We start from the raw sequence: 20,594 nt of genomic DNA, 5'->3' as shown, positions 1-20,594 counted from the left end.
CAGCAGTGTCTCAGCTGTACTTATTCTGCAATGAAGACATCAAGGAACACAAAGATTTTAGAGGAGCATGATTAAGTTACTTGACTATCCAGAAAGATGGCTAGGCTGGTAGTAAAGTGGATTAGCCAGTTGGTTCTTCAATCAGATGGACCTGAGTTCAATATTAGCTCAATGCTCAGTCCTAACTCATGAGAGATGGGCATCTTTGGAAAGTTAGTTAACCATTGTGAACTTTTTTTCATCCTCTGCAGAATGAAGTTGGTAGGATCTACCTGTTCATTTTCCTGTGAGAATTAAGTAAGGAAAAGCATGTAACTCACTTGGTATACGATGCCAGTGTTTCCTATGTGTTCCTCAAAGTCTAGTTGTAATGTTATGATCACTAATATAATGCTTAGGAGAGCAACATCTGTAGGCAGGGGTATTGACACTTTTCTAGTTATACAATGTTTTATTTTTTTTATTTTTTTTAAAGATTTTATTTATTTATTTGACAGAGAGAAATCACAAGTAGATGGAGAGGCAGGCAGAGAGAGAGAGAGAGAGAGAGCGAGGGAAGCAGGCTCCCTGCTGAGCAGAGAGCCCGATGCGGGACTCGATCTCAGGACCCTGAGATCATGACCTGAGCCGAAGGCAGCGGCTTAACCCACTGAGCCACCCAGGCACCCCTACAATGTTTTATTTTTAATAGTATTATCAATTTGTTTGTAAACATAATGATGATGTTAGTAATATTACCTTTAAATGTTTCTTTTAATAATGTAAAACATTCTGTGGTCCAAGCTGTGATCACCATGTTGTGTTGAGGACTTATGTTTGGTACTATGCCGGTCACTGAAATTCAGTATTTCTGTTCTTCTTCACAATAACCAAGAGCCCCTTCTTCTAGAGAAGCAGAACTGAGGCTTAGAGAGTTCCAGAGAATTAACTCCACATAGCTGGCACTTTACCAATAGCTTCCAGATCCAGAAACCCTGCTGTTGACAGATGCAATGTCAAAATATTTTGACTGCCATATTTGGCTTAGTAGTATACTCTCTATCTCCATCTATGTCAATATTTTGGTATTTGAAAGAGAAAAAATGTATTGTTAATGATCTTTAAACTTGAAGTGAAGGAATAGCTTTATTTATCTTGTTTCTACCCTTAGTTAGTATCACTCATGAGTTAGAGACCTGTGGAATGACATGAGGCTTAGGGAGCATCTACCTTAACACAATCATTTTATAGAAGCAACATGAGACTAGAGACTTTGGGGGCTTCTCTACAGCATGACATAATTTGTAAATCCAGGATTTACCCCACCCCCCACCCAGGGTTCATGCTGTCCTGTGATGAGGTAGGAGTGACATTAGGTCACAGGAATTAGCCCAGTGAGGTATAAAGGCTGGGCACCTTTCACTCATGCACTCACTCTTACATTGAAGCTTAGTGAACATTTTGCTGTCTTCAGAGCTCTCCGTCACTGATTTCTCTCACCAGGCTGTTTGGCTGTAGCATCTCAATGCTAGGCTGAAGGTCAGCTGTGTGGCATGTGTCTCTCTCATTAACTCACCCTGGGCCAAGTCCTGTGAAGGGCTGCTCATGAACCATCTGCTCCTTCCTGAGTGCCACAGCCTGCGGGAGCCTCTGCTTCTGTGCCAGTGGACCCAGTAAACCCATGAGCCACCACAGGTTCACACACAGGAGTCACCTGCAACTACTGTTCTAAGAAATCTAAGAAATGAAGAGCTTGTTCTGGGCTGAAGGGAAAGGAGAGGAGAAGCAAATTTGTTGGTCACAGCCTGTTGTCCCAGAGAGCGGTGAATATACATCCCATGCTGCCAATGTCTGATTGACAAAGTCTATTTTTCCAAAGCCCAGATGTTTCATAGCACAGCATAGCTATGGGCAGCCTTGACCACGGAAGCCCCAGAAAGGAGGAGACAGACTAAAACAACTATATTTCACTGCCTACTGTTCTGGGCTAGAGCTGGACTTCCAGACTACTTAGCATATTTTTTTCTTTTGATACTAATTGCATTTTTAAAAAAAATTATTTCTTTTCAGAGTAACAGAATTCATTGTTTATGCACCACATGTAATATGTGCCCTCCACAATACCCACCATCTGGCTCCCCCAACCTCCCAACCCCCACCCCTTAAAACCCTCAGATTGTTATTCACAGTCCATAGTCTCTCATGGTTCATCTCTCCTTCCAATTTCCCTCAACTCCCTTCTCCTCTCCATCTCCCCTTGTCCTCCATGTTATTTGTTATTCTCCACAAATAAATGAAACCATATGATAATCAACTCTCTCTGCTTGACTTATTTCACTCAGCATAATCTCTTCCAGTCCCATCCATGTTGATACAAAAGTTGGATATTCATCTTTTCTGATGGAGGCATAATACTCCATAGTGTATATGGCCCACATCTACTTAGCATTCTGATAAAGGTCTGGCTCTGCTCCCTCAGTGAGTAAAAGCCCACCTACCATGAAACATTGCTGTCACCTCCTATACTCTTAACAGGAACAGGTAGCTTCTTATAGTTTTAGCCCTGGTGTTGCTGAGGCAAGGGTCTTAAGTTTAGGGCTTCATGTCATTTGTACACCTGCACCAAGTCTCCTTCTACAATTCCTCCATCACATCCTCACCTTTTCATATGGAGAATCATCCTTGTTCACTGCATCAACATTGAGAAGCAGCTGTCATGCAAGTTTGGGACTCTGTGATAGTTTTCTTACCAGAAGGTATGTTTGTGAAGCAGGAAGGACCCAGCCAGTGAGCAGAGAGTGCAGGCCCCCAAACCTTCTTAGATGCTGAAGAGACAGGGGCAGAAAGTAAGGGCATGGTTGGTATCCTGGGGACAGCTAATTGGTCAATGTTGAGGACAAGATTTACTGGTGCAACCCTTATATTTATCTTCCCTTGTGTGGTGATGCTGACTCCCAGATGTCCACACTGTTCTCTGCAATATTTTGAAGAAAATTATATGACAATTTCCCAAGGGTTTTTAAAATCCAAAGTTGAATGTTGCTACTGATTTGACTTAACAGTCCAGACTAGTTTTCTATGTGTGCTGTGTGCACTGAGGCCAGAGCATACTTGTTAAAAGTACAGATTTTATGGTGAGAAGAAGCTGGATTATATTCTAGATTTCATGAGGCTTTTAAGAAGGTACTGGGGAAGCCTGCCTTTCTTGGTCAATTTTTCTTTATGCTTTCACCAATGTTATGGTTCTTTTCATTCCATATTTTCATATGAAAAAAATTTCATTATGCTCTCCAATCTTCTTGAAAAAGGAAAGTACACCTTTTTTTGCTCATCAGGGAAGAAGGGGGAATGCTAGATGATTTCTGTGACATCCCTAGCCTGGCAGGGCTCTCTTTTGAAAAAGAATGTGGGAAATGGAACCCAGATTCTTTCTAGATGCAGAAGAGGTGGAGATGTGAGCCTGAGGGTGGAGAAGCCGTATCCATAGCAACCAGTGGCCTGGAAAGCTGCTTCTTTTACTGGGTATCTCAGCTGGGCTACTGTGGCACAGGAGACCCATGTTTCTGTGACTTCTTGCTTCCCATCACAAGCCAGAGAAGAATACTAGCCTCCCAAAGTGTTTGTAGGCAACCCTGGTACATATGGGCACTGTTTGGAAATTTGTTTTGCCTGTGTCTGCCCGTATTAATATTGATCTTAGAAGGACAAGGGAAATATAGAAACTTTTATGAGTTTCCATTTGGGTCCCACCTTCCCCAAAATAGACAAAATCCCCCCTTTTTTTTGAGAGAGAGAGAGAGAAAGAGTATGTGTGGTTGAAGGTGGTGGGGCAGTGAGTAAGACAGGAGGCTTGTTCTGTAAATCTCAGATGATGACCTGACTTGAGGAAAATCAGGAGTTAGCTGCTTAAACAACTGAGCCACCCAAGTGCCACAGAGAAAAACACTTTTATAGCATCTGTCCATCTACCCACTCTGCTTTCAATCCAGGTCAAACCTGGATATGTGCGAAAATAAACAATAACAAGAGATAAGTTATAGAAGCTGGAGCAAAGTGAGACTATCTATAGATTTTAATGCCCAGATAAAGGCTCATTTCATGGGGTTTTAATTTTATTCAGTGCTAACTTCATGGTGCAAAAATACCTGTCACACCTGAGCAAGTCCCAGTGGCAAAAGATGGTGGGAATGTGGGAGGAGAGGGGCTCTATGAGGTTTGATGGAAAGGCTTACAGAGAAGACACTCAAAGAAATTGGCTGAGATAACTCTACATTGCATCTAGCACTGAGAAATGTTTCAAATTGTCCTTGGCCCATGGTTTCTCTCTTCTGAGAGAGTTCCCTTATTCCTCTCCAAGACCTGCCATTTCTTAATATTTTTTTAATGACCTTGAGATCTTATTTATCTTGTTTCCAGCATTAGCTGTGATTTGGGTTTTTAGTTAGCCAGTTAGAGTATGGAAGGGGATAGTTATTAAAGTTGTATTTGTGATTATCAAACATGAAAAGATAAAGCAAATATTAGTTTGTGGTTTCTTCTCTGCAGAATATGATCATGTTTGCCACACTAATCCTCAGCCACTCTTGACAAGTTAGGCTACACATATATATTCATGATTTAGATAATAAGAGTATTTTGGTTTATAGTGTATCTTGTTAATATGGTCTGTTCCTAGAAGAGTGTCAGTTTCTAATATTATATCCCTAAGGACGAAGCCTTAATTAACGCCCCAGGAAAGGTGAATCCTATCAGCTATGATGTTGTGGGAGAGGGAGTAGAGGATACTAATTTGAACAGGATGTGGGCCTCAGGAAGGTGAGAAACACTCATTAGGCCAAACCCCAGGCTGAGGTTGGAGCTATTGGCATACTAATAATACATGGAGAACCATTTTCCCTCAGAATTTCAATAAATGTAAGGTAATGATATCAATAGAGACCTGGAACAGATCAATTCTGATTTAGAGGTCTTGTTAATACCACACCCAATACCTATCCCTCCATGTGAGGAAAAGTATGGTAGTGTTAGTAGCTTCCAACATGGAACCATGAAGCAAAACTGAAGGTATAGAGTAATTTATCTTATCGGGGCTTCTATGTTTTCTTTTTTACTTATTCATGGAAAAAGAAATCTTTTCTTTTTTTGATGACTATATATATAGTCATTAAAAATATATGTATATAAATGATTTATATATATGGGTATATGTATGTATATAAATGATTAATTAAGTTCAATTATGTGGGTGGGAAAAAAGAGGTAGAGGAGGAAGAGCTACCTATAAATATCAGAAGTGAAACTACTTTGTAAGGATCTGGATCCTCCACTACTGCTTTTTTCCTGGTAGGATTTCTTGAGCTGGTCTCCCCTCAGATGTGTGGATGCTCCAGGTACTGGGGACAACACGTATGGTTCTTAGTTGTGTTTTTAGCACAGGATTCTTAAGTATCTTTATCTCAGTACCTTTCCAAAATGAAATGGTGAAAGTTACATTTTGCAAGGTCAATATTTTGCACAAAGTATGGAAGAACTCTCATTAACTTCTTCCCCTTTCCCCCAAAAACCTAGTTTGAAATGGAAGCAAAGTTCATATTTTTAAGCTCACATCTCTTCTGGGAACACCCTTACAGCTTATTACATGAACTAGTTTTACTCTTAATGGAGGGGAACTACTTAGAGGAGAAGGTGAAGGATATGCAATGGAAAGAAAACTAATTTGTATGATCCTCTTTTAGTAAATGGGATTCTTTTGGCTGGGATTCAGTCATCACCTCACCAATAATTGGTATTATATTGGTGGCTGTCATAAAGTCAGTGTCCAAGATTCCTAAGATTTTGTAAACCAGACTGATCTCTTTCCACACGTGTGACTTTGGGGATCTCAGGCTGGTCAGGGCTTTTGTAAGATATGGGTAGAGGGAGATGTTCTCTGAACTGACAACACAATCAAATTCTGTTTTCCTATCCAGCACTTATCACTGCTTGGAGACAAAGCTCCTGAGAAGAAGCCTCAGGAACCAGAGGAGATGAATTAGAATTCTTCAGCCTCCAATATGGCTGGGCTGCTCAATGTGGGATTGAGGTATCTATCAGCCTCTTCTTCTTTAGTTGGGAGGTCAGGCCACCCACAAGGCAGGGAAGGAAAGTGTCCAGTGCAGGCATAGTGGGGGAGCCCATGCTCAGACTGATCAAGAGGCATACTGCCAGGGTGAGCACCTTCTGCATTCTCAGAAGGCTGGCTTCTTCTGGAAGCATGCTTCACCCTTGTCCATCAGATCTGATCTTCAGGAAAGATACAGCCACCAAAAATAGAGGAACTCTGCTTTCTCCTCATACCCATCTTAGTTTGATTCTTTGTTTTGAAAAGAATGCAAATCCTACCAATCATGGTCAATGAGGGGTTTTTATTTCACAAGTAGCATCTCATTCATAGAAACCCTGAACAGGAGTCACAATAGGCCTGGCTGTCAAGGGCACTAAAGGTGGAGAGTGATTCTAGATTCAGGCAACTCTAGAAACTTCAGCATCTGGGTGTTTGGATTCTCTTTCTACTGCTCTCCCATTAACCCTCAAGCCACATTCTTCATGTCTACAAATTTACGGCCCACTACTAAATGGTGTTCTTTACACTCTTAATTTCTATCCCTCTGTTTTTCAGTGACACAGGATTCATAGTGACTGTGACACTTTCTTTTTTTTGTTTTTTTTTAAAGATTTTATTTATTTATTTGACAGAGAGAGATCACAAGTAGGCAGAGAGGCAGGCAGAGAGAGAGGAGGAAGCAGGCTCCCTGCAGAGCAGAGAGCCCGATGTGGGGCTCGATCCCAGGACCCTGAGATCATGACCTGAGCTGAAGGCAGAGGCTTTAACCCACTGAGCCACCCAGGTGCCCCTGTTTTTCCATTTCTTTGTGTCTTCCTCAATTTCTTTCATGAGTGTTCTATAGTTTTATGAGTACAGATCCTTTGCCTCTTTGGTTACATTAATTCCTAGGTATCTTACGGTTTTGGGTGCAATTGTAAGTGGGACCAATTCCTTAACTTCTGTTTCTCTGCCTTGTTCTTAGTGTATAGGAATGCAATTGAGGTCTGTGCATTGTGTTCACATTCTATAACTTTGCTGAATTCCTGTATCAGTTCTAGCAATTTAAGGGTGAAGTCTTTGGGTTTTCTGTAAAGTGTCATATCATCTGTGAAGAGTGAGAGTTTGGCTTCTTCTTTGCTGATTCGGATGCCTTTTATTTATTTTTGTTGTTTGCTGATATTGGGATTTCTAGCACTATGTTGAACCACAGTGGAGAAAAGTTCTCAGTTTTTCCCAACTGAGGATAATATTTGCTGTGGGTTTTCGTATATGGCTTTTATGATGTTGAGGTATGTTTCCTCTATCCCTACTTTTTTCCCAACTAAAGCTGATATTTGCTGTGGGTTTTCATATATGGTTTTGATGATGTTGAGGTGTGTTTCCTCTATCCCTGCATATTGGAGGGTTTGTTTGTTTGTTTGTTTCATCAAGAAAAGATGCTACATTTTGTCAATTGCTTTATCTGCATCAACAAGAAGATCATATGGTTCTTGTCCTTTCCTTTATTAATGTGATTTATCATATCGATTGATTTGCAGATGTTGAACCACTCTGGCAGCCCAGGAATAAATCCCAGTTAGTTGTGGTGAATTATAGTTTTAATGTACTATTGGATCCCATTAGCCATTATCTTGGTGAGAATTTTTGCAGCTATGTTCATCAAGGATATTGGTCTGTAATTCTCCTTTTAAAACCCTGGTAATGAGTACTTCCTTCTGTTCTTTCTTTTGGGGTGAGTTTCTCTATTTCCTCATTATGTCCAAAAAAGAATAAGAGAAAATGAGAAAAGAGAAAAATAACAACAGCAGCAGAAAAAACAAACAAACAAAACAAACCTGAAGAAAAGAAAAACAAAACAAAATACAGAAAATCTAACAAGAAGTAAAACAGATCAAAGCAATAAACTAGATCCTGAGTGTATTTTGGCTTGTTTGTTAAAGGAAATTAGATGCCAAAATAGGAAGGAAAGAAAAACTTACATATATAGAAAAATGAAATAAAATACAATGAGAGGAGACCAAAAATGAAAAAATATGTATATAATGTGTATATAAAAATTTAAAAAGAATAAAAGAAGAATTGAGGTGATAAGAAAATAGCTAAATATGAAAGACTAAGAATAATAACAGCAAAAAAAGAATATTATATACTATTTTCCCTACGAGCTGAAGTTCTACAATTCTCTATGATTTTTAAACTTGAAACTAGTCAGTTGTTCCTCCTGGTCTTCTAGAAGAGGGGTCTGTTGCCCTGATTCTGTGTCCTTGCCCTGGTGTCATTGCGCCTCTCTCTCCAGGGGACCAAGCTCAGTGTACTTGGCTCCAGATTGCACTATGTGGTGCTGTTTTGTTCCCTGAAAGCTTTCAGCACCACTGGGAAGGAACTAAAATGGCAGCACCCCAAACTGTAGCCCTGGAGCTGAAAGTTTGCACCTACAACTCTCACAGAAAAGCATCTATCACTTGTGTCTCTTTGGTTTCTGTCTGTACTCTGTGTTCACCTAGCTTATGACCAAGAATTTTTATGACAAACATGTGACCCAGTTTCAAATCTCCAAACTTTCTGTACTCCAGCAGCCCAGACCTCTGCTGTTCCTCCCAGGCGAGTGAGGGGGCATGTGTCCGTGCTTCTGGATTTTGATGGGCCCTTGCCCCGAGAGCAGTCATGATCATGCAGTGGTTCATAGTTGATAGCACAATGAGAAGAAATTCAGTGCCAAGACTCTGTTTCCAGCCAACTTCCCTGCTATGATGCCTGGGAACTCTGCTGCAATCTGGCACCCACATTTTCTTTGTGACCCTGGGAATCCTGAGACCATGCTGTCCCTTCTGGGATTCTGCCTGATTCACCACCTGAGTACCTTTAAGCCAGGGATGTCCCCCACCTCAGCAGACTTACAATTTCCAATTCTGTGCTCATTGCTTATAATACTTTGTGGCTGTCTTCTTAAGCTGGCTCCCTACCCTCCGGTATCCACTGATAAATTACGTCTGATTCATGTCTCTGTCTACCTTCCAAAAAGTGATTGCTTTTCTGTTGTAGAATTGCAGCATTTCTTTTCTCAGATCTCTGATTGATTTCACAGGTGTTCAGAATGATTTGATATCTATCAAACTAGCTGAATTCCAGAGACCAGATGAACTTAGGGTCTCCTACTCCTCCACCATCTTAACTCACAGGAGACAACAAAATGTTTTCAAAAAGGAGGATAAAGGAGAAAAAGAGAAAAGTAGAAAACAAGTAATAAGATGGTAGGAATTAACCCAAAGTTATAGTAACACATTAATGAAAATAGGCTAAACACCCAATTTAAAACATTGTCAGATTAAATTTAAGAAATAAATAGATTGAGCTATATGCTGCCCACGGGAGACAGACTGGATATATCAGAACATAGAATGTGTATAAATAAAAGGATAGAGAAATAAGAACTGAACATATACTGTACAAACTCAAAGGATGGTGAGGTAGCTAGCTCTATGAGTATTAGATAAGGTAGACTTTAGGGCAAAAACTATGACAAGAGATAAAGATACACAGATTTGTATATATATAAACTTGTGGACAAAACACATTTATAATAATAAAAGTATTAATTTAAGAGGAAGACATAATAGCCTAAATTCAGTAACTGGGAAAAGAGAGAAGGGAAATTTCTGGGGTCACAGAAATGTGGCATATCTTAGTTATGATGGTGGGTACATGGGTGTATACATTGGTCAAACTAGTTCTCAGCTTTAACTTGAGAACTATGCTATTTATTTAAACATAAATCATATAACCACAAAAAGTAAGAAATTGAAAAAATGCTACATATAAAGTGAAATTCTGATATAAATTATGAATAGACACATATTTTTTAAAAATAATGTACTTACCCAAAGTTGAAATAAAAAAAATAAATAGAATCCTACAAAATAGTACATATAACTGTGAGTTGTGAATATAATTTTTGTGAAAAAGCTTCACATTCTCACAAAACTTTTCCTAACTCCAATAGGAAGAAGAATACAGATGTAGTTATGTGTTAATGACAAAAATGTCCTGTGACTCTTTAATGTTCAAATAATTTCCTCTTTTATTTTATAACCTTGAGGACACTTTTAGAAGAATATTGAGATCCTTTTCAAGGGCTATGTGTTTTATTGATAGTGAACTGTAGTCTATTTTAAAAAACAAGAACTAAATATGTCTTTGTATTCTTTATTTTCATGATGTTTTGTTGGGAGTTCCCATGTAAGGTCACTGAGATCAGATTCAGTATTTTCCTGGACATATTCCACTTGCTCAACATTTCTCTGAAGTAAAGAAAACAATTTTCATGTAATAGAAGTTTCATTTAGTCAATCACTGTTTCCTTATGTCCCTTGAAGATTACAGTGATATGCAGGAATGCTTTGTACACAAGCACAAACTTTATTCTTTTCTAGATTCTAGCACAGCATAAAATTCTGTTTCCATCACAAGACATAATGATTCAGTTTCAGAATATTTATAATCCTGAAATAATATTACATCAACAAATCCTATTTTTTTGGCTGGATCCAAATTTATATGATGTTGAGAACTGCAAAAAGTCAGCCAAGAAGTGTCAATAGGTTATTCAAGTAATGCATAGAGAGCATGATAATGCTATATTTGTGAATCTTACTCATCAAAAATGAGTTTGTCGATTGCTCCTAGGACCACTGAAGGGGAAAATATTAAAATAATAATGAAAATTTTTTATTAGAAAATTGCCACTGGGGATAATTGCCAAAGTGTTATCAGTAGCTGGAAGATTAATATCCAGGCCAACAAATGGAGCAGACCTATAACCAGCAAAGAAATTGAATCTATATTCAAAATCTCCCAAGAAACAATAGTCATGGGCAGGATGGCTTCCCAGCGGAATTCTAGCAGACATTTAAAGAAGAGTTAATACCTATTCTTCTGAAAGTGTTCCAAGAAATAGAAGTGGGAGGAAAAGTTCTGAACTCATTCTACAAGGCCAGCATTACTTTGATTCCAAAAATAGACAAAAGACCTCATGGAAAAAAATTATAGGCCCAAATTCTTGTGAGCATGGAGGCAAAAATTCTCAATAAAATACTAGCAACTAGATTTCAACAGTACATTGAAAGAATTCTTCACCACAGTCAAGTGGGATTTATTCCTGGACTGCAGGTGTGGTTCAATATTTGCAAATCAATCAATTTGATACACCATCTAAATAAAAGAAAAGAACCATAGGATTCTGTCAATGGATGCAGAAAAAGCATTTGAGAGAGTACAGCATCCTTTCCTGATAAAAACCCTCAACAAAGTAGGGATAGATGGAACATACTTCAACCTCATAAAGACCATATATGAAAGACCCATATGTAATATCATCCTCAATGGGGAAAAACAGCCTTTCCCACAGTCAGATACAAGACAGGGATGTCCACTCTAACCATTGCTATTTGACATAGTACTGGAAGTCTAAGCCTCATTGATCTGGAAATAAAAAGAAAAAAAAAAAAAGAGTATCCAGAGTGGCAAAGGAGAAGTCAGACATTCACTATTCACAGGGGACATGATATTCTACATAAAAAATCCAAATGATTCCACCAAAAAATTGCTAGAAATCATACATGAATTCAGCAAAGTCATAGGATAAAAAATCAATGTGCAGAAATCTTTTGCATTTCTATATACAAATAATGAAACAGCAATAAAATAAAGGAATTGACCCAATTTGCAATTGCACCAAAACCAAAAGACACCTAGAAATAAATCTAACTAAAGAAGCAAAAGGTCTGTACTCTGAAAATTGTAACACGCTTGTGAAAGAAACTGAAGAGGGCACAAAGAAATGGAAAAGCACTCCATGCTCATGGATTGGAGGAATAAACATTGTCAAAGTGTCTATATTACCCAAAGCAATACACTCATGAAATGCAATCCCTATCAAAATACCACTTACATTTTTCAAAGAGGTAGAGCAAAGAGGCCCAAAAGTTGTAAGGAGCCACAAAAGACCCCAAATAGCCAAAGCTGACAAGGCTTAAAAGACTATGCAACCACCAACCTGATACTGCAGGAAATATTAAGGGGGCTTCTTTAAAGGAGGAAAAAGCTCAAGAATAGCATTGAACAGAAATATAGAGACAATCTACATAAAGAAAGACTTTAAAGGTAACACGATGTCAATAAAAACGTTATCTATCAATAATCACCTTTAATGTGAATGGTCTAAATGCACCCATAAAATGGCACAGGGTTGCAAACTGGATAAAACAACAGGACCCATCCATATGTTGTCTACAAGAGACCCATTTTGAACCTAAAGATACACCCAGACTGAAAGTGAAGGGATGGAGAAGCATCTTTCATGCCAATGGGCCTCAAAAGAAGGCTGGGGTAGCGATTCTCATATCAGACAAATTAGATTTTAAACTAAAGACTGTAGTCAGAGATACAGAAGGACATTACATCATTCTTAAAGGGACTATCCATTAAGAAGATATAACAATTGTAAATATTTATGTCGCAAATATGGGAATGGTCAATTACATAAGAAAACTGTTAATCAAAATAAAGAGTCATATTGATATGAATACATTAATCGTTGGAGATCTTAACACACCTCTCTCAGAAATAGACAGATCATCGAAGCAGAAAATCAATAAAGAAACAAGAGCATTGAATAACACATTGGACCAGATAGACCTCATAGATATATACAGAACATTCCACCCTAAATCAACAGAATACTCATTCTTCTCAAGTGCACATGGAACTTTCTCCAGAATAGACCACATACTGGGTCACAAATCAGGACTCAACTGATACCAAAAGACTGAGATTATTCCCTGCACATTCTCAGATCACAATGCTTTGAAACTGGAGCTCAATCAACAAGGAAAAGTTCAGAAGGAACTCAAACACCTGGAAGCTAAAGACCACCTTGCTTAAGAATGCTTGGGTCAACCAGGAGATCAAAGAAGAACTGAAACAATTCATGGAAACCAAAGCAATTCTGAAAAGAAAAACACATGGAGGCATCAAGATTCCAGATTTCAAGCTGTATTACAAAGGTGCAGTTACCAAGACAGTATGGTACTGGCACAAAAACAGACACACAAATCAATGAAACAAAATAGAGAACCCATAAATGGACCCACAACTATTTGGTCAAGTAGTCTTTGACAATGCAGGAAAGAATACCCCATGGAAAAAAAGACTGTGTCTTCAAAAAATGATGTTGGGAAAACAGCTAAATGTAAAAATGAAACGGGACCATTTTCTTACACAGTACACAAAAATACATTGAAAATGGATGAAAGGCTTTAATATGAGACAGGAAGCCATTAAAGTCAAAGAGGAGGACACAAGAGGAAATCTCTTCAACCTTTGCCATAACAATTTCTTGCTAGACACATCACCACAGGCAAGGGAAACAAAACCAAAAATGAACTACTGGGACTTCATCAAGATAAAAGCTTCTGCACAGCAAAGGAAACAATCAACAAAACTAAAAAGAAGCCCATTTAACGGAGCAGATATTTGCAAATGACATATCTGATAAAGGGTTAGTATCCAAAACCTACAAAGAACTTAGCAAATAAACACCCGAAAACCAAATATCCCAGTTAAGAAATGGGCAGAAGATACAAATAGATACTTTTCAAAAAAAGACATACAGATAGCTAACATATTTTCTTATGAAAAGATTCTCTGCTTGACTTATTTCGCTAAGTATGATACACTCGAAATAAGTCAAGCAGAGAAAGACAACTATCATATGATCTCCCTGATATGAGTAAGTGGTGATGCAACATGGGGGCTTAAGTGGGTACGAGAAGAATAAATGAAGCAAGATGGGATTGGGAGGGAGACAAACCATAAGTGACTCTTAATCTCACAAAACAAACTGAGGGTTGCTGGGGGGAGGGGGTTTGGGAGAAGGGGGTGGGATTATGGACATTGGGGAGGGTATGTGCTTTGGTGAGTGCTGTGAAGTGTGTAAACCTGGTGATTCACAAACCTGTACCCCTGGGGATAAAAATATATGTTTATAAAAAATAAAAAATTTTACTAAAAGCCTTAAAAAAAAAAAGATTCTCAACATCTGTCATCATCAGGATAATACAAATCAAAACCATGATGAGATACCATCTCACAACTCTTAGGATGGCTAATAACTACACAAGAAAGAAGTGGTGTTGGCAAGGATGCAGAGATAGGGAAACCCTCTTGCACTCTTTGTGGGAATGCAAACTAGTGCAGCCACTCTGGAGAAGAGTATGGAGGTTCCAAAAATGTTAAAAATAGAACTACTAGATTATCCAGCAATTGCACTACTATTTACCCAATAGATTAATAAATGGTGATTTAAAGGGATTCTTGCATCCCAATATTTATAGCTGCATTATCCCTAATACCCAAATTATGGAAAGAGCCCCAATATCTCTTAACTGATGAATGGATAAAGAGGATATGATATATACACAATGGAATATTACCCAGCCATCAAAAAGAATGGATGGACGAGGCTAAAGAGTATTATGGTAAGTGAAATAAGTCAGAGAAAAACAAATACCATGTCCTCTCACTCATATGTGGAATTTAAGAAGCAAAAAAAAAAAGGGGGGGGTGAGCATAAGGGGGGGGGAGAGAGAGGCAAACCAAGAAACAGACTTTTAACTATAGAGAACAAACGAATGGTTACCAGAGTGGAGGTTGCGGGAGGGATGGGTGAAATAGGTGGGAATAAGGAGGGCACTTGTGAAGAGTTCTGGGGGTTGTATGTAAGTGTTAAATCACTAAATTATACACCTGAGACTAATATTACACTGTATATTAACTAACTGAATTTTGAACAAAAACTTCGAAAAAGTGGAAAAACATGGGCAGTGAGACGGAATGGACGTTTTTCCAAAGAAGACATACACAGGGCCAACAGGTACATGAAAAGATGCTCACCATCAGTAATAGAAACACAAACATCACTAAGAAAAAATACAAGTATTATGACAATGAGATATCACCTCATGCTTCTTTAGATGGGTACAACAAACAAACAAAAAAACCCAACCCAACCCAAACCAAACCAAAAAAACCAACCCAAAACAAAACTAAAAACAAAGGATAAGTATTTTCAAGGATGTGGAAAAAAAGGAACCCTTGTACAGTATTTATGAAACTGTAACGGGTACAGACACTCTGGTAAACAATATAGCGTTTCCTGAAATATTTCAAAACGAAATTACCATTTGATCCAGCAATCCCACCTCTGGATATACATCCAAAGGAATTGAAATATGGGTCTCAATGAGATATCTGTATTCCCAATTCACTGTAGCATTATTCACCATAGATAAGAAGGGAAAATATACTAAAAGTCCATGTAAAAAGGAATGGGTAAAGAAAACGTGACATATATACATTATGGAATCTCATTTAGCCTTTACAAAGAGGGTCCTGTCACTTGCAAGAACATGGGTATACCTGGAGGACATTATTCTACAGAAAAAAGACCAAGACAGAAAAACAAACGTTGCATGATCTCACCTGTATCTGGAATCTAAACAAATAATATGGAAGCAGAGCATACAAGTATTGTCAGGGGCTGGAAAGAGTATGGAAATAAGGATGTATTGATCAAGTTTCAGTTATACATAATAAATAAATTCTAGAGATCTGTATAACATAGGGCTTATGGTCAACAATACTTTATTGTGTACTTAAAAATTTTCTAGGAGGCTAGATCTTAAGTGCTCTTACCTGGAATATAAGGAAAAAATATTAACAACCAAGTGGTCAGGAAGAAATTTTCGGAGGTGATAGATAGGTTCCAGGCATTGATAGTGATGATGGTTTCAAGGTGTATACTTATCTCAGAACATATCAACTTGTATACAGCAAATATCTACAGCTTTTATATATGAATCACATGCCAATGAAGTGGTTTAAAACTTATTATTGGAAGTATCTTCAACATAGAATTAGCTTAGGGGATTTGTCTCAATAAAACGTTTTATGGGGGCACCTGGATGGCTCAGTAGTTTAAGTGTGTGTCTTTGGCTCAGGTCATGATCCCAGGGTCCTGGGATCAAGCCTCACATTAGGCTGCTTCCTGCTCAGCAGAGAGCCTGCTTCTCCCTCTCCCTCCATTTCTGCTCTTTCTCTCTCTCTCTTTCTCATTCTCTCTCTCTCTCTGTCAAATAAATTAATAAAATCTTAAAAAAAAAAAAAAAAACCTTCTGATGGAGGCATAAGACTCCATAGTGTATATGGCGGGGGAGTGGGAGGTCGGGGTACCAGGTGGTGGGTATTGTAGAGGGCATGGATTGCATGGAGCACTGGGTGTGGTGAAAAAATAATGATACTCTTATGCTGAAAATAAATAAATTTAAAAAAAAATCCGGTCAGGTGGAGACATCCAGTCAGTAAAGTGTGCATACTGTCTCCCTAGCTACCAAGGAGTATGGGCCCTGCCTTTTGGCCGCCAATTCTGACTAAGGAGATAGGCTAGTTCAAATAGCTACTATGAGATGAATTGTAATTCAGTTGGCCACCCGTGTATGACCTAGCATGACTGTGCAGCTTTCTTTGTGTGTTACAATCTCATTCGCCACCTGTGTGTGGCCAGGCCCAACCACATGGCCTTTGCTCTATAAAAGTTAGTCTGTGAGGCAGGGAGGGGTCACCCTCTCTGTAAGGGGTGGCCCCGACCGGTCTGTTTAACGGTCGATTTGATTCTTGCTTGACCTTTAAAAAAAAAAAAAAAACCTTCAAGTTTCTTTTCCTATAGAAAAAAAATTAAAATTAGCTAATTTGGGGGGTGCCTGTGTGGCTCAGTGAGTTAAACCTCTGCCTTTGGCTCAGGTCATGGTCTCAGGGTCCTGGGATGGAGCCCCACATCAGACTCTCTGCTCGGCGGGAAGCCTGCTTCCCCTTCTCTCTCTGCCTGCCTCTGCCTACTTGTGATCCCTCTCTCTCTTTCTCTCTCTGTCAAATAAATAAATAAAAAATTTGAGAAAATAAAATAAAATGTTTTATGGCACCAGAATCTAGTACACTAATTTCTACATTAGGGTTTTTCCTTATCTTGGTACCATCTATGGCTGGTAACCATCAACCTTGGATTATAGACTCAGTTTCAGATTTTTAGTCTTCATTTTTGTGTTTGTTAGGTTCACTCTTCAACCATATTCTATCTCAAGGTATTATAAAGTGCCTTTAATTAGTTTAAGTAAAATAAATTATTATCCAATCATGACTAAAATGTTGGGGAGGCTCATACTCTTTTCAGTAGTTTGACCACAATTCCTTGATTTATTCCTTCATTACTGAACCTCAACCACTTCCATACACTCTTCAGTTGTTCAACTCTCAGGGCAGAACATTATTTCCATGTTCCTCATGCATCTTGCTACTATGTCCGTGAGTATTTTTAAGGGGACCCTAGAGGTCATCTGGCTCAATCTCCATATTTAATGGAGAAGGTGACTTGTGTGTTCTTGGAAGTTGATCAGTTAGTCTAAGGCAAAAGCAAGCTTGCCCAGTGCAAATGATTCAGAGTCTACTCTGGTCTCGTTGCATTCCATTCCACTTCCTCTTCCCTAAGACATCATTCTCATTCTTCCAATTCCTGTAACAGAGCCCGTACCCACTTTCCTACTATGATCATAGCTTTTGCAAATTTCTTTTAATACAATGTGTATAGTGAATCATCTGTGATTTTGGGGGGCAAATTGGATCTATTCATGGCATAGAACATGTTTCTCAAAATGTATTTGAAATAATCTAACCTCTGGGTTTGGGTTAAAGACAAACAAAAAAAAATTGTCTCAGCCTTTTTAGATATGTTCCTTCTGATGAATAAAAAGACAAATCCTAGCTGGAAAAAAATAGTGTAAAAAGTACAAAGGTTTACAGATTCAGATCATGGAATTGTTGGTTTTAGAATACATTGTCAATCAGAAGATAATCTTACAGTTGACAATACAAGGCAACCAGGAAAAAATTTTTTCCTTAACAATATGAAATAGAGAAGCCAATAACTTAAATTCCACCTACTTGAAACCTTGGCAGAATTTATAGCAAAATTAAATAAGTACACCCTTCAACTGGTATACAGAACCCATCTGTGGTAAGAGCTTAGGATAAGAACTAATCGTAAGTGTGCATTATCCTGAAGCTAGAATAAATAATATAGGAAATAGGAGATTTGCTCTACCATGGACTGTGGTGGTTTTTCCTTCTCCTTAGAGAATGGTCTGGACCTGTGAAAAATTCTATTTCTCTCTAGAATGGGATATATATATATATATATATATATATATATATATAATAAGGCCCAAAAACATTAAAAAAATTTTTTTTAATTTTATTTATTTATTTGACAGACAGAAATCACAAGTAGGCAGAGAGGTAGGCAGAGAGAGGAAGGGAAGCAGGCTCCCTGCTGGGATTGGACCTGAGCTGAAGGCAGAGGCTTTAACCCACTGAGCCACTACGGTGCCCCCCAAAAACAACATTTAAGAGCACACCTGATGCAAACAATATATATTCCAATGTGAAGGGTACTATAATCATTATTTCCCTGGTCCAGGCATGGAGGAAATGTGGACCAATGCACTGGTACTATTTCCATCATTTCCTTCTGCATCACAACATAATATACAACCTTCTATTATTTTAATAATCTAAATGCTTTTTGTCAAATCATTATTAATTCTGTTCAGCCATGTCATTGGTTTGAAAGAAGTGAAATAAAAAGTGTATAAATAACTAAATTTTGGAAATTAAGTGTACATGGTTTAATCAGAGGGAAGAATAACAATTCAGTAAAGGATTTTGCAATGAATCATTGTCATCCAAAGATGGAAAATTTATGGAGAAGATAATTATGCAGACCCAACTAAAATGAGACCTTGAGAAACAGATGTCCATTTTGCTAAAATGTGTTGATCAAGTGTGAATCCCAGAGACACTGATTAACTCTTTGGCCTGCTACATTGTCCAGAATGAAGACAAATGTTTTTCTGAAGACTTCCACACCAAGGTCATGTGATATTTTTATCTTAATTCTTTCTTTCTGCACATCGTCTCCCCCAGAGCCCGGTGAACCTGCTTGTTCCGCAGAGTGTAGATGACAGGATTCAGCAGTGGGGTCACCACCGTATTTACAAGGGCAGCCTCCCTGTTGGACTCCAGCCTGTTCGTTTGCTTTGGTTTCACATATATGAACACACAACTGCTGTACATCGGAGAGAGGACTATGAAGTGAGAGGAGCAGGTGGAAAAAGCTTTCTGTTTCTCCTTGGCTGAGGGAAGTTGCAGGACTGTGACTACTATCTTGCTGTATGCAATGATGGTTATGATAAGGGATGTCAACAGGATAAAGGAAGTGAGAACAAAGGCCAACATTTCAACAGACCTGGTGTCAGAATCGGAGAGATGAATCAAGGAGCCAGTGTCACAGAAAACATGGGGGATGACATGGGGGTCACAGAAGGATAACTGGGAGACTTTTACTAGCAGACCAGTGATGAGAGGAAAGGCCAAAGCGAAGCAGGCAGTGACCAGGAGGAAGCAAGTCTTCAGGTTCATGATGGTCGGGTAGTATAGAGGCTTGCAAATGGCCACATACCGATCCAGAGACATCACTGCTATGAGGAAGAATCCTGCTGCTCCCAGAAATAAAGAGACAAAGGCTTGTATGAAACAGGCAAGAAAGGAAATTGTTTGCTGAGAGAAAGATGACAAGCAACTTAGGAATAACAGCACTTACGAAATAACACTCGAAGAAGGAGAAAATGCTGAGGAACAAGTACATAGGTGTGTGGAGCCTGGAGTCAGCACAGGTGATGGTGACTATGACAGCATTGCCTGCAATGGAGGCCAGGTATGCCAGCAGGTGCACCAGGAAGAGGACCTTTCCCAGGTGCTGGATGGCAGGAAAACCCTCCAAGGTGAATTCTTAGACAGTTGTCCCATTCCCCATTTCCATGGGCATCTCTTTCCAGAATCATCAATGCTGTTCTAACCTACAATAAAGACATCAACAAGCACAAAGTTCTCAGAGGAGCAGGATTAAGTTATTTGTCCATGAAGGTGACTAGGCCAATAGCTAATTGGTTTAGCCAGAAGATTCTTTAATCAGTAGGACCTGAGCTCAGTATTAGTTCAATACTGAGTTTATAAAAAATAAAAAATTAAAAAAAAAATTTAAATAACTCCTGAGAGATGTTTTTTTTTTTTTTTAATATTTTATTTTTTCTATTTGACAGTGATCACAAGTAGGCAGAGAGACAGGCAGAGAGAGGGGGAAGCAGGCTCCCCGCCGAGCAGAGAGCCTGATGTGGGGCTCGATCCTAGGACCCGGAGAGCATGACCTGAGCCTAAAGCAGAGGCTTTAACCCACTGAGCCACCCAGGTGCCCCAAGATGGGTCATTTTTAGAAAGGTAGTTAACCTTTGTGAACTTTGCTTTCACTCTCTGTAGAATGTAGATGATAGGATCTTTCCATTCATGTTCTTATGAGAAGCACATAACT

General features: G+C 38.7%; 1 pseudogene; it reads right to left on the bottom strand.

The window, feature by feature from the left end:
* Positions 1 to 19,114: 19,114 nt before the first annotated feature.
* LOC131830295 (olfactory receptor 6E1-like) lies at positions 19,115 to 20,057 on the bottom strand (annotated as a pseudogene).
* Positions 20,058 to 20,594: the final 537 nt, after the last annotated feature.

This window comes from Mustela lutreola, chromosome 4, assembly GCF_030435805.1.
Source record: "Mustela lutreola isolate mMusLut2 chromosome 4, mMusLut2.pri, whole genome shotgun sequence".
Lineage (NCBI taxonomy): Eukaryota > Metazoa > Chordata > Mammalia > Carnivora > Mustelidae > Mustela > Mustela lutreola.
The sequence above is the reverse complement of the archived record's forward strand: the minus strand, read 5'-3'. Positions and strand labels throughout refer to the sequence as shown.